This window comes from Schistocerca serialis, chromosome 9, assembly GCF_023864345.2.
Source record: "Schistocerca serialis cubense isolate TAMUIC-IGC-003099 chromosome 9, iqSchSeri2.2, whole genome shotgun sequence".
Taxonomy (NCBI): domain Eukaryota; kingdom Metazoa; phylum Arthropoda; class Insecta; order Orthoptera; family Acrididae; genus Schistocerca; species Schistocerca serialis.
The window spans coordinates 241,532,886-241,548,943 of NC_064646.1; positions in this window are offsets into that span (position 1 = coordinate 241,532,886).

The window sequence follows — 16,058 nt, forward strand, 5'->3', positions numbered from 1 at the left end:
AGGGGTTAAGTGAACCACCTCCAAGCTATTTTTCTATCGTTCCACTCTCCAACAGTGCGCGGTAAAGACCAACATTTAAATCTTTCAAGGCGAACCGTGACGTATCTTATTTTCGTTTGATCATTTCTCCCTGTATATGTGGGTGTCAACAAAATACCTTCATCTCCTTAGGAGAAAGTAGGTGCTAAAATTTCGTGAGGAGACCCTGCCGCGAAGAAAACCGCCCTTGTTTTAATGACTGCCATCCCACTTTGCGTATCGTGTTCGTGGAACTCTCGGTATTTTGGAACAATATCACTCTAGCTACCCTTGTTTGCACTTTTTCGGCGTCCTCCATCAGTCCTAACTAACGTGTACCCATCACAGCAACACTCCCGATGAAGGCGGACAATTGTGGTGTAATCAATCTCTTCAGCACGGCTACTGCGAGTTCTAAGTTTTCTGTCAATAAATCGCAGTCTTTGGTTTGCTTCTCCCACAACATTACCTGTGTGATCTTTCCAGTTTTATTAGTTTTATTCGTAATTGTAATCGCTATATATTCAGCTGAATTTACAGCCGGTAGATACGTGTGATTTTTCGTGAATCCGAAATTTAGCGGATTTCTGTAGGTACTCACGTGAATGACTTTACACTTTTCAATATTTAGACTCAGCTGCAACTTTTCGTATGATACAGGTATCTTGTCTAACTCCTTTGGTTCTGATCGTCTGATGACTTTACAAGACTGGAAATGACAGCATCATCTGCAAACAATTTCTACTCAGATTGTCTCCTAAATCTTTTACGCAGGTCAGGAACAGCAGAGGGCCCACAACACTTCCTTTGGGAACACCACATTTTGGTTCTGCATTACTCTATGACTTCCCGTCAGTTACTACGAACTGTGACGTTTCTGAAAGAAAATATCCAATCCAGTCGCACAACTCAGACGATAGTCCATTTCCACCCAATTTGATTTTAAGTCTATCGTGAGAAACTGTTTCAAATGCGTTCTATAAAACTAAAACTATGGAATCAATTTGACATCTCCCGTCGATATCATTAATTACTTCGTGAGAAGAAAGAGCTGGTTGTGTTTAATAAGAACGATATTTTCTGAATCAGTATTGGCTGTTTGTCAATAAATCGTTTTCTTCGACCGAGCGAGGTGGACTCACATTCGGGAGGACGACGGTTCAATCCCACGTCCGGCCATCCTGATTTAGGTTTTCCGTGATTTCCCTACATCACTTCAGGCAAATGCCGGGATGGTTCCTTTGAAAGGGCACGGCCGATTTCCTTCCCCATCCTTCCCTAATCCGAGCTTGTGCTCCGTCTTTAATGACCTCGTTGTCGACGGGACGTTAAACACTAATTTCCTCCTCCCTCCTCCGTTTTCTTCGAGCTAATTTTTAATGTTCGATCACAAGGTATGTTCCAAAAATCGACGTTAGCGACATGGGTCTGTAATTCAGAGGATTACGCGTATTTCCTATCTTGGGTATAGGTGTGACTCGTGCAACTTTACAGTTTTTAGGTACGCATCTTTCGATGAGCTAGCGATTGTATGTCATTGCTAACAACGGAAGGGGATGTCCCTTGTAAGTATGGAGCTATTGTATTAGCATACTATGAAAGGAACCAGATTCGTCTACAAATTTGACAAGAGGTCTTGGCTTTATTAATTTAAGATGTTCCACTACACTGAGAAAACATACTTGCAAGTTAACTCATGTTGGAAGTTGTTCTTGATTCGAATTAAGGGGATGTCCCTTGTAAGTATGGAGCTATTGTATTAGCATACTATGAAAGGAACCAGATTCGTCTACAATTTTGACAAGAGGTGTTGGCTTTATTAATTTAAGATGTTCCACTACACTGAGAAAACATACTTGCAAGTTAACTCATGTTGGAAGTTGTTCTTGATTCGAATTAAGGGGATGTCCCTTGTAAGTATGGAGCTATTGTATTAGCATACTATGAAAGGAACCAGATTCGTCTACAATTTTGACAAGAGGTCTTGGCTTTATTAATTTAAGATGTTCCACTACACTGAGAAAACATACTTGCAAGTTAACTCTTGTTGGAAGTTGTTCTTGATTCGAATTAAGGGGATGTCCCTTGTAAGTATGGAGCTATTGTATTAGCATACTATGAAAGGAACCAGATTCGTCTACAATTTTGACAAGAGGTCTTGGCTTTATTAATTTAAGATGTTCCACTACACTGAGAAAACATACTTGCAAGTTAACTCATGTTGGAAGTTGTTCTTGATTCGAATTAAGGGGATGTCCCTTGTAAGTATGGAGCTATTGTATTAGCATACTATGAAAGGAACCAGATTCGTCTACAATTTTGACAAGAGGTCTTGGCTTTATTAATTTAAGATGTTCCACTACACTGAGAAAACATACTTGCAAGTTAACTCATGTTGGAAGTTGTTCTTGATTCTAATTCTGGAACATTTACTACGTCTTCCGCGCTGAAGGAATTTCTGAAAACAGACTTTAATAATTGTCCTTTAGTGGCACTGATGTCAACAGCATCGCTATTGTTATCGTACAGCGAAAGAATTGATTTCATCTTGCCGCTCGTGTACTTTACATACAACCAGAATCTCCTTAGGTTTACTTTCATATTTCGAGACCGATTTCCTGTAGATACTGTTAAAAGCATCTCGCATTGAAGTACGTGTTAAAGTTCGAGCTTGTGTAAAACTTCGCTAATCTTGGGGATTTTTAGTTATCTTCAATTTGGCATGCTTTTTTAGCTGCTTCTGGAACAGCGCTCTGACCAGTTTTGTGTATAATGGGAGATCAATACTATCTATTCTCAATTTATTTGATATGTATCTCTCAATCGCCGCCGGTGTTTTATCTGATTTTAAATCACATATTGTCCATGCTCACATAGTCAGGCTGGAAGGAACAAAGATTGTCTCTTAGGAAGCCGTTAAGCGAATTTTTATCAGCTTTTTTAAATACAGGTATTTTGCGTTTGTTTTCGGTGGGTATAATATTACAGTATTTCGTTTCGTTACAACATTCGTTTTGTAATTAACTTCTCTATCCATCATAATGCTCCAGATTTGCTCAGGATTATTTATCGATAATACGTTTTCGCAACCTTTTGCACTTTGTGTGGGCTCCTGAGCTAATTGTTCAAAACAATTTTCAACAGATAAACACATTATAATTCCACACTAAAGTCTGCTATTTTCGTATAGCTTTCCCGAATAAAACTTTCACTTTATAACTGTTTACAGGAGTCTTTTTATAATTATTTAATTAATAATTGCCGTCCGTGGTAGCCGAGTGGTCCTAGGTGATACAGTCTGGAACCGCGCGACGGCTACGGTCGCAGGATCGAAACCTGCCCCGGGTATGGTTGTGTGTGATGTCCTTAGGTTAGTTAGGTTTAAGTAGTTCTCAGTTCTAGCGGACTGATGACCTCATAAGTTATGTCCCATGGTGCTAAGAGCCATTTGAACTATTTAATAATATGTTCTGTCACCAAAAGCTACTGCTCATATATGATGAGACTGTTTCGCCCACCAACTTCATGTGCACTTTCTGTAAATAAACCGAACAATTACTCACTTTCGCCCTACTCATTGAGACAATATTTACTAATTTATAAATGATCACTTTTACAAACTATTGACAGAAATCTGGTGCGACAAAACTGCACGCGACCGTTTTACATGAAACATGAACCATGACTAAATAATCACATTGCGGCACGCGACTTCTAGTGCTTGGGCATTGTTGAGTGTAACGGTACGACAATGCCCATGTTGAAGAATGTCGCACTCAGCTTAGAATTTTTCATAGATCCAGCAATGCATAGGAAGTCCATTATACTGCATCATACGCCTATAAGCAGTGTGGTATCAAGTATTGATGCCAGCCATGGACGTTCAAAAAATTGTTTCAAATGGCTCTGAGCACTATGGGACTTAACTTCTGTGGTCATCAGTCCCCTAGAACTTAGAACTACTTAAACCTAACTAACCTAAGGACATCACACACATCCATGCCCGAGGCAGGATTCGACCCTGCGACCGTAGCAGTCGCGCGGTTCCAGACTGAGCGCCTTAACCGCGAGACCACCGCGGCCGGCGCCCATGGACGTCATAGCAACGGAAAATCAAATTTCCATTAATGCTGATAGCAGTCTCGCGGTGTCTGGCAAACTCAATCGTGCAAGCCTGCTGAACCACAGCTTCAGCGGCTCTGCACCATGAACGCCCTCTGGAGACACAATATGCGATAATCAGTTAGTCAGTGGCCGACTCGCACTTGGAGCCACTTCATTTCACGATTCTTTGCAAAAGTCACCTAGTCGCTACTCCGACTCCTTTGTTGTTGCTGTTGTAATAGCTGGTTCAAAATGGTTCAAATGGCTCTGAGTACTATGGGACTGAACGTCTGAGGTCATCAGTCCCCTAGACTTAGAACTACATTAACCTAACTAACATAAGGACAGCACAATCCGTACCCGTGGCAGGATTCGAACCTGCGACCGTATCAGCAGGGCGGTACCAGACTGTAGCGCCTAGAACCGCACGGCCACAACGGCCGGCTGTAATAGCTGGACTCTGGTTCTTGCGGCGTTACTTATAATCTCTCCATTCGCTTCAGAAATACAAGTTACTTAATTCCTCTGTTTATTGTGATTAACTTGTCTGCTAATCATTTGTGCTCCTGTACAGCTTTCCTATTTCGACATTTGGCGCACCACTCGGTAGCATACCTCTCGTTACCATTGTGTAAGAAGTCGTACCATAGCGTACATTCACAGCAGTTTGATTCATCTGCTTATCTTACGAAATTTATTTTCAGTACATAACGTTACAAATATGGAACGCCAGTATGAGTAAAGATCCTCGTATGGTCAGTGTGTACTGGAGTTTTTACGGTCTGATATACTTCAAAGGAATGGCCTTATACTGACTAAAATGACCATTAAATCTGTGTCCACGTATCCATACCAACTATCGTAGGATAGTCTGCCATCTATTTTTGACATGTATAGTGAAAGCAGTGAGTGTAACGCTGTATTGACATTACGACGTGCAACGTGGCAATAAATGTCGCAAGCTGAAACTTTCCTTTTGTTCGGTGGAGCGACGCATCTTTTCTAACAGCAACACTCTTGAAAAATGAGTAAACTGATATTCTCATCGTTAACGTTTATAGTGCAACACCAAAAAATGGTTTGAATGGCTCTGAGCACTATGGGACTCAACTTCTTAGGCCATCAGTCCCCTAGGACTTAGAACTACTTAAACCTAACTAACCGAGAGACATCACACACATCCATGCCCGAGGCAGGATTCGAACCTGCGACCGTAGCGGTCACGCGGTTCCAGACTGAAGCGCCTAGAACCGCACGGCCACACCGGCCCGCAGTGCAACGCCAGAACTACTGTTTAGTGTGAAGCTGTTATGCAGTTCGACACACAGGGAATTTATGTACGCTGTCACATAATCAGAGGCTAACGGGGCTAAGACTTTGCTGTACGGTGGTACTCAGATTAAATTTCAGTACATTTGTCAGCTGTATTAAAGAAAGCATCTGAGCACACACTGACAAAAATTCGTGTACCCGCTCTGTAGCATCTGCAGTGCCGTTAGATAAGTGTGTAGACGTATTTAAATACTTTTTCGTTTATGTAGTACGCCTATTACTTGGCGGAAAAAAATTCCGTTATCTTGATCATTTACGTATTATGAGGAGAGCCCACGCCAGACTCCCTACTTATTGCCCGCTCCGGCAACCTATGGATTTGTCGCGACGGCCCTCCAAGCAAATTCTTAATTCAGATAAATAATAAAATCCCCATTTTTTTTTCAAGCAAAGAAATAGGGTACAAATAAATTTACCATAACCCATGGCTGAAGGCAGCGATCACGAACAACCGAAACGGCCCTCCCGTGTCCTAACGGGGCAGGGGAGGGAGATATTAAAGACAACACCCATTATGCAGCTACCAACATTTTGCTGTACGACAGGCTCAGCTCCGTGCCTGTAATTATATGCCCAGGAATCAATTATTGTTTTAAAGTGGGTAATGTAATGATGCAAAATAGAAATATTTGGCATGCCAACAACGCAGGATGCTAGTGCGAGTCGTTTACGATATACAGTTTTCACTCCGCCATTCAACCTGCGTAGTTTCCAGGTACGATATTGTTATGTTTGGTTACAGTGTGCTTGTCTGTTCCTTTTGTGCAGTTCGACTTGCTTATCAGTCAGTGTGTGACAGTCCAAGTGGTAGCTAGTGGCTGGACGATGGTGTTTATCAATGCAGGAAAAGCCGCTCCTGGTGTGTGGAGAGTTTAGGAAGAATGCAATGCCGCGTGGTATTAGCCGAGCGGTCTTAGGCGCTGCAGTCATAGACTAGCGGTTGGTCCCGGCGGATGTTCGAATACTCTCTCGGACATGGGTGTGTGTGTTTGTCCTTAGGATAATTTAGGTTATGTAGTGTGTAAGCTTAGGAACTGATGACCTTAGCAGTTAAGTCCCATAAGATTTCACACACATTTGAATATTTTTTTGAAGAATGAAGTCGTTCTTGTAAGGTGTTTGCGGCAAGATCTCCCAATAGACGTCAAATATCTTGGGAATTATTCATCAACCTCTTAGGACAGTTAAGTGAAAGCGGTAGTGTGACACCTAGACAACGTAACAGGACACAAGTGACGACAGAAGAGGTGGACGTTAAGGTCCTGCTCCTGATGCAGATGATCTGCACGTTAGCTTACGAAAAATGGAATGAGGAAGTGGGAAGAATCAGGCAAGTGTCCTACGCATTTTCCGTTGACATAGGTTCCATCATATTCCTCTGCTTCAAGAGCTTCATGGAAGAGAATATAAGAACCGTGTTAACTTCTGTACAAAGACATTAAAGCTATGCACGGTAATCAAAACAGGATATTCCAAATGCATCCTATTAAGTAATGACGCCACGTATACCAATCATGTTTAGGTTTATTTATTTAGCGTATGGCATTTAGACACAATTGTTATTACAATCAATATGCAAAATTGTAATAATTATTACAATAGTTATACAGAATTATACAAAATTACACATAATACACATGTTACAGTAGTTATACAAAGTTATAGTAGTTTGGAAGTAATTACAAACAAACATCTAATGAGTTAATATATGCAATTGATTCTGGAGTCGCCATCAGGAAATCTTCTGGAGTCCCATCATAGGCTGTCCTGTGGCAGTCTTCTATTATGTGCTGGATAGTTTGATTTTCTCCACATTGACATAGCGGCGATTCTGTCATGCCCCACTGGTAGAGGGAATAGGCGCATCTGCCATGTTTAGTTCTAATTCTGTTTAAAGTTGCCCAGGTTTTGCGTGATAAGTCAAAACCTGGAGGCTTCTGGGAGATACATGGAAGTTTGCTGATGTTCTTTAAGGACCATTCTTGGTGCCAGGCGCTGGTTATGTTGAATTCTTCCTCTGTTGCAGATGTGGCTATTGCGGTTCTGATGGATGACCTTCTGGAGCGGAGGCGGCTTTGGGTGGCATCTTCAAAATTCTCATGGATGGGTAGATTCCGATTGCTCATTATCTTTTTGTACTCTCTTATAAGAGCGTTTGTGCGGCGTAGGTTAGGGGGTGGTATGTGGCTTAGTACTGGGAGCCATTCCACGGGTTTAGTCTTTATTACACCAGCGATCATTCTCATTGTGTTATTGAGCTGTGCATCGATTCTATGGGTGTGGGGGCTGTTTAGCCATACCGGCGCACAGTATTCGGCAGCTGAGAAGACGAGACTTAAGGCTGATGTCCGTAACGTAGTAGCTGCCGCTCCCCATGTCGTTCCACAGAGCTTCTGTATAATGTTATTCCTTGTTTTTAGTTTCTCTGCTGTTTTCATTAGGTGACCTCTGAAAGAGAGTGTTCTATCGAGGGTCACACCTAGGTACTTTGGGGTTTTATTGTGGGTAAGCCATGTGGTCTCGAATTTTATTCTGAGCTCCCTCTTAGCCGCTTTATTGTTTAGGTGAAAACATGATAGTTCTGTTTTATTGGCGTTAGGTTGCAGGTGCCATTTTCGGAAATATTCTCCCATCTTCTCCAAGTCAGCTGTTAGGGTCTCCTCTGCCCCTTCAAATGACTGACTTCTCGTTGCAAGGACCCAGTCATCGGCGTAGCCAAACTTCTTTGATCTTGTTTCCGGTATGTCTGCAATGTAGAGATTGAAGAGGAGTGGTGCAAGCACCGATCCTTGAGGTAGGCCATTTTTTAATTTCCTCGGTGAACTAATATCTGAACCCATGGTGACTTGGATCGTTCTGTCATTCAGCATGTTGTTTAGTAGGCGAGCTGTTAGTTTACATGGGATTATGCGGAGGAACTTATAAATCATGCTTCTCTCCAGACTGTGTCGTAGGCAGCTGACAGGTCTATGAATGCTGCAGAGGTTTTAAGCTTTCTTTGGAACCCAGCTTCAATGTACGTCGTGAGTGAGAGAACTTGATCGACACAGCTGCGGTTTGGTCTGAAACCTGCTTGTTCGATTGGTATAGCATTGAGTATTTTCTGGCAGATTCTATTGTAGATGAGCCTTTCTAACAATTTATATATTACTGACAGTAGTGCTATAGGCCTGTAGCTCTTCGGTGAGTTTGTTGGTTTCCCTGGTTTTAAGATGGCTATTATTTTCGATCTTTTGAGGTCACTAGGCACATTACCGGTTTGGATGATGTCGGTGAAGAATCTCGCCAGCCAGAGTTTTGTGTATTTACCGCAGTGTATCAGGAGTTCTGGGTTAATGCTGTCGAGTCCTGGTGCTTTCCCTGGCTTGACCTCTTTGAGTGCTGTTTCTATTTCTTCGAGTGAAAAAGGGGAGCGTATTCAGTTTCTGTCGCCTTATTCCTCAGATTCCAGAGTTCTCGTTTTATCTTGATCGTGTGTGCTCTGTCACTAGGGGCTCTGGACGTGGCCACTATATGAGATGCCATGGTGTTTGGGGAGACGTTTGCTGTCTGTCTTTGAATAGGTGCTCCACTTCCTAATGTTTAGATAAACCAACGAAACACTGTTCTGTTGACAATCCGCGTTGGCTTCGTCAGACGGAACGTCAGTGACTACGAACATGTGGTGTGGGATAGTGAATCATCAGCTCATAGCCACGTTTTTCATAGCCGGAACACTGTAAACTTCTCCGTGAAGCACAATTACTTTCTCGTAGCGTCTGCCATTAGAGTTCGATGGTTTACGTTACGGTCTGGTACCGACTAAACGACTGCGTGACGTTAACGCGTCGCTCTTGTTGGATCTTATCCATATCTTCCATTAATTCAACTTGGTAAGGATCCCAGACTGAAGTAAAATACTCAAGAATGAGCCAAAGAAGTATTCTGAAAGACACTTCACTATTAGTAAGTTACACTACAGGATACTCATAGTAAATCTCAGCCTTTCGTCTGTTTCTCCTGCTATTTGTTTTATGTGGCCATTCCACTTTAGAACCCTTTAGGATGGTTACTGCAATGTATTTTATGTTAGTTTTTGCAGTGATTTGTAGCGAACACTGTATTGAAAAAGTAGTAGATCTGTCTGCCTGTTCATGAGAAGTACATTACATTTACTTATGTTGAAAATAAACTGCCAGTAGTCGCGTCCGTAACCTGCATATGGATACAGTCTTCACACATCAGACAACAGAATAGCCCTTGAAAAGTATCACGGAAGCTCCAAAGTTAACATGCCGATCACTAATATAAACTGTAAACTGTAATGATCTTATAACACTCCCTTGTGCTACCCCCTTGTACCACTTCCTAATTTTTCTTTACATATGTCGATGTTGTTGCGGCTTGTATCAGTTAACACTAATTTCCGTAGAGAAGGATTGTTAGAGAGCCATGAACTAATGCGAAGCTCAGGCAGGGCCTGAAGGAATTTTTCGCCGAGTGTGTTTTTACTCATTTATTTTTCTTAATGGAGCATGTGAACGGAATCTAAATATGGAAATTTTGCATGGGTGAGCATACGTTGCACATGTGCATGTTTAGTGATTTAAGTACTATGGCTAAAGAAATTAATATCAAATAAAATCATAAGAACAGGGAGAGGGAAACACAGTTGAAGGACAGTCGGTGCACGAAGGAATACGTAATTGCGTTTGTCGTAAATATTAGAGCTGCAATTCGCAAGAGTGACACAAAAAGTCTTAGTGAAGGACATATGTAATTATCTGCATGGAACATAGCCCAGTGTGAGCCTACCCAGTAGGATTTTTAAGAGTAACGTTGAATAGGAACCACTGTAGAAGTCATCTAGTAAGAGACTACACGCTCCTGCTAAATACGGACGAAGCCTTGTGCTAAGAAGTAATGCGGCCTAATGGGAATGGCGCAAATGTTAAGAGTTGTTTAGGCAATGAAAATGTGTGTCAGCAATGAATAATAACGTCTGTAGTCAAAAATAAACTCAGCCACGTGTGCTTTCAGACTTCGAGCAGCATTAATTCTTAGAGGAAATAATATATTAAAGGCTTTCCATTTTTAATGAAACATATTATTTTAGAAGCATTCTTGCAATAGAAACGACTAATGCACATATCTACCAGTGCTTTTGTGCTTAGTAGATGATACTCTCTCCCTGCATGCTGAGGCCGTTATCCTTCAAGTAAACTCAAAGTTAATGACAAATTTGTTGAGGGTAGCAATAAACTGAGATACGACATTAACAATACTACTGGCAGAAACCACTGATAAATATGTAAGTTTTATAGGTTTCGATGTGTGTATTTGAATTTTGTGTGGTTTGAATTCAGTTTTATGACGAAATAAATATTAACAAGGAGAGCACAAATTTTTTCAAGAATAGCTGTAGAAGAGTAGACAATAATAAGGCACCTACTTTTCCCATCGCAAACATCTGCTACACCCTTCCGCGAGGAGAGTTAGATTTACTTATCGTATGATATTACTTCAGATCACATTAAAGGAGATAAGCTAAAAGTAATGTTCATAAAGATACATCTAGCTGACAACTGCAGTTAATTAAATTATTAGCCATGTTAGAATGTCTGGAACTGCAGTTTGTGGTGTGTAGGCTGTTATTGAACATGTCAGCACCATATGATGGATTGTCTACTGCACAATCGCAGTTCAGAGACGTGATTACTTTCCATTTACGCAATGAGTTTGTGTATTTGTCATTGTTGTTTCTGACCCAGTTGAAGGACTTCTTTCTCCAGAACTTCCATGGAAATTGCAACTTCTTGAGTCGACTACTACGGTACCTTCCCGGGCGTTCTTCCAGTACTGCACAACATCAATGTTGCTGTTTCCTAGGGATGTAGTTCCAAAAAACATGGTTTTGTAGAGCGCAGTTGTTTAATACTTACGAAATGAGAGGAGGAATAAAACGGAAGTTATTGAGTGTTTTTTTTTTTATTAAGTTCTCTAATGACTGATTCCTGTCTTCGGAGTTGTGCTGGCCTCTGTGGCCGAGGGTTTCTAGGCGCTTCAGTCTGGAACCCCTCGACCGCTACGGTCGCAGGTTCGAATCCTGCCTCGGGCATGGATGTGTGTGATGTCCTTACGTTAGTTAGGTTTAAGTAGTTCTAAGTTCTAGGGGACTGATGACCACAGATGTTAAGTCCCATAGTGCTCAGAGCCATTTTTTTCTTCGGAGTTGTGGCTGAGGTGTATGATGTAGGAGTATTGCCCGACGTCATTCGCAGTGTGTGATTTAGTCCGATATTTTTTCCTTCGTGTGGGGGCTATTAAGCCAGACGAGGCAACAGTACTATGCTGCTGAATAAGTAGGAGGTAACGATGTTGTTGGTAACGTAGAAGCCGATGAACCCAATATGGCGGCACATCTTCTGTATGGCGTCACTCATTGCAAGGCGTTTAGGAGCTGTCTTTGTCAAGTGTTCTTTGTAGCCTAATGTTCTGTATAAAATAGCTCCAAGATAGTTGTGAGTTTTATTGTGAATTAGGGTGCCACTGTTGAAGGAATTCTAAGTTCCATATCTGAAAGTCCATTATTCATGTGAATGTAAGAAATATCGTTATCGCGAGATTAGTAAGTTGATGTATTCACAATGCCAATATTTAGCAGGTTACATTTGCCTGCAATGAGTCGCAGCGATGACGGCGTCCTGTGGTGGCAAACGTGGCGCCACCTGTCGGAAGAGTGTGAGCTCCGGAGAGAGCGCGAACCGGCTGCAGCGCGCTGTCCCACTGTTGTAAAGTCTCATCTTCCGCTGCGATGTGTGCGGAGCACGGCACTTCATGTGCGGTCAGGCAACACAACGTCGAATCCGCAGGAGGCCGTAACATTCGCAGTTCTTTCATTTGTTTCAGTTGAAGGAAATTACGTTACTTGCGAGGATTGAGTTTTTACAAACAAGGTCGTTTTATGCTTTCGATTTGAAGGCATGTCATCTGCAAAGTAGTCCCGCAGAAATCTGTTCATTTTTTAAATACGTCCCGTGAGTAGTAGTTGTACATGTGACTGCAATTCTGACCGAACCTGCTGTGCATCTCTGGTGGCTTTTCTTTCTGTGAAGGTGGTTCGATGAACCCTCTGCCAAAAACGTGAATGTGATTTGCAGAGTATCCATGCAGGTGTAGGTGTAGATTGATATCACATACAATGATTTTCACACCTTTTTTATTCCACTCTCACCTCTATTCACAAAATGCAATATGAAGAAAAGATTTATATTGCCACACTCATGGAGAGGCGCTATGTTTATTTCGCTGCGCACTTGGTCATTTTCTTTCTATTGATTTTAGCGCTAATTCTGAACGTTTGGTGAAAACTATTGTGGTGTTTCTGCTAGGGAAGATATATATATGTACATACACACACAGACGCACACACAGTGTGTGTGTGTGTGTGTGTGTGTGTGTGTGTGTGTGTTTAATGAGAGAGAGATAGCTATAAAAAAGGGGGGGGGGGTGAATGGAAAACCAGATGCTCTAGATCATTATAGTGTCTTTTAATACTGTGTTTCATGCGAGGATGTGTCTTCGTATAACTCATTGAGTTTTGTGAACAGTGTTTGTTATTCAGCGCTTCTGTATGAATATGGTGACGTACATGTTAGCTCACATTGTTGCAACCACTGATTCCATAAGAGGTGAGCATGCGTCACATTCAGACGTTGTTCCAAAGCTCCCATAAGGAGCTGGTAGCCAGAATCAGTGTTGCGACAAGTATGTCCAAGCTACCGACATCCCAGTGCTGAGCTACAAACAGTCCTTCTACACACAAATGAGGCTTCAGTTGCACATGTGACCACAGCCACGCACAACAGAAACAGACTTCAGAGGAGATGTTCTAGAATGATTCCTGATGCGGTACAGTCCAAGAAAGCGAGCTCCGTGAACAATATAAACACGGGTCCGAACGCAACCCGGAAGGAAACAGGTCTGCTATAGTAAGGTGACATTACCCACGAGTCGCTCGTCACCCGGTTTCGGACTTAAAACAGTTGTCAGCGTCAGCATGCCGCCGCTGTACCGAGATACACTGATAAGCCGAAAAGTTATGACTACGCACAACCACCACGCTGGTTGCCACCTGGTGGCACTGAGAGCACGTGACACGGTAACAGAAGTATGTAAGCCGAGCAAAGGTGGGATTCAAATGGGGAAATCCACTGAGATAAGCAATTTAGATCAAGGGCAGATTATTGTTACGCAGGGCCCGTAAACGAGTATCTAGCAAATGGCAAAGTTGGTCGGGTCTTCACGTGCTACTGTCGTGTTCTTACACAAAAAGAAAAACTACCACTAGACACTAAATGGTAGGACGATCACGACTCTTCACAGAAATGAGGATTCTGAGACTTTTCGGCTCTGCAATGTGGTATGGATGGTGAACTGGGCATCCCTGCCGAAAGAGCACAATGCTGGTTCACGCGCAAGGGTTTCGGAGCAAGCCGTTCATCGTACAGTGTCGACCGTGAAGCTTCGCAGCAGACCTCCCTTAGGAGTTCACAATTTGACCCAACAACGTCGTTAATTACGATAGCAGTTGGCACCTGAGAATCGGGATTCGACCGTCGGTCAATGGAAAGGCGTCGGTTCCTCAAGTGAATCACATTTTCGTTACACTAGGCCGATGGTCGTCTCCACAAACGCGTCACCGAGGTGAACAGTGTGCAGGCGTAACGTCGACCGCCGGCACGTCGGCCAGGAACGTTAAAGCAGAGGAGGCTGTGAGATGATGGCAGCCAATAGAACACTCAGCCAATAGAACGCTGACCGACCCGTCCCTAGGACGGCAACAAGACAGTACCGCCACCTACACGGAGAGGATATAAGCGCCTGGCCGGCTGGCCGCGGTCCAGTCGAAGTCTAGCCGATCTACGAGAACTACACTTCTTAGGAACAATATTATTTCACTTGGATTGCGAATGGTATATACTGAAGAGACTTGTTATTTGCTGTCGCCCATTGCTTCTGACAGTTCTGTATTTCACAAAAGTATTCTCATTCATTTTACAGTGACAAAAATCTATTAATACGATTTGCTTGAATTGTTGTCTAGCGATCCGAGAAAGCAGGTTTCCTATGCACCCTATAGTATACTAATTGGCAGGACCGAACAAACAGCAGCTCCAAACATACAGCGCATCAGGGACGCAGGCTGGTGGGATCAGTATTTTGTTATAGTAGACATTCTCCTGCGCTTGTGTAGGCCCTGTGGTAGTAATCGAAGACATGGTGCCGGCCGCTGTGGCTGTGCGGTTCTACGCGCTTCAGTCCAGAACCACGCTGTTGCTACGGTAGCAGGTTCGAATCCTGCCTCGGGCATGGATGTGTGTGATGCCCTTAGGTTAGTTAGGCTTAAGTAGTTGTCAGTGCAGGGGACTGATGACCTCAGATGTTAAGTCCTAAAGTGTTTAGAGCCATTTGAATCATTTGAAGTCATGCTGACAGGTTTGAACCACTTCCATCTCTTCATGCTTGATGTCTTACCCGGCGACCTTGTCACCTTTCAGCAATATAATTGTTAGTGTCTCGGAGCCAGAACCGTGCTGCGATGGTTGATGTCTTGGAGACCAAATTCGCCTAGTGTAAATCAAGTAGAACCCATCTGGGTCGCTATAGGGGCACCATCAACGCATACGAAAGTCAGCGGCCCGCTATTTACGCGAATTACATGAGCCGTACGTAGACGTCTAATGCTACGTACCTCCACAAACCTACCACCAAACTGTGTATCCCCGGTATGCAGCATCAGTGACGTACTTAGTTGCAAAGTCGGACAAACCATTATCAACACTTCACTGAGTTTGAACGAGGTCGTGTTATAGGGCTAAGAGAAGCTAGATGCTCCATCCGCGATTCTGCATAAATACTTGGCAGGAAAGTAGCCACTAAATATGATTTCTGGCACTGGTGATCACGAGAATATTCGGTCGCAAGAAGACCGGGATCCGGATGCCCACGTGACAGCACCGAACGGGAAGCCCAGCATGTCCGCTGTATGTCTCTGGAGCATCCTACTGCACCTGTGGCAACAACTGGAGTAGTAGTTGGCTCTACAGCGACACAACAAATTGTTAAAATTGGTTGCTTCAAGGACAGCTCTGAGCCAGGCGCCCACTCACTACAAACCACCGCAAGTGCCAACTTTAGTGGTGTCGAACAAGAGCTCAGGATTGGAGAGCAGGGTGGACAGCTATTGTGTTTTCTGACGTGAAATTATATTACATCAATAACAGGTGTAGTCACCTGCCTCGGTGCCAGTAATGGCCGTGTTTAGGAGGAGGCCAGTTGAGGGCGTGCACCAACCTGTCCAGACACTATGGACATATTCCTGGCATTGTGGTGTGCGGAGCGGTTTCGTATCACAGAAGCAGCGCTTTCGCGGTTATCTCACACACCCAGACTGCAAATCTATAACACAGTCTGGTGATTCGACCTCTTGTACTGCCATTCAGGAGCAGAATTCAAAGGGGTGTTTTTCAGCAGGGTAACGCTCGCCCACATACCGCTGTAGCAACACAACATGCTTTGCAGAGTGTCGACACGTCTTGGCCTGCTCGATCACCAGATCTGTC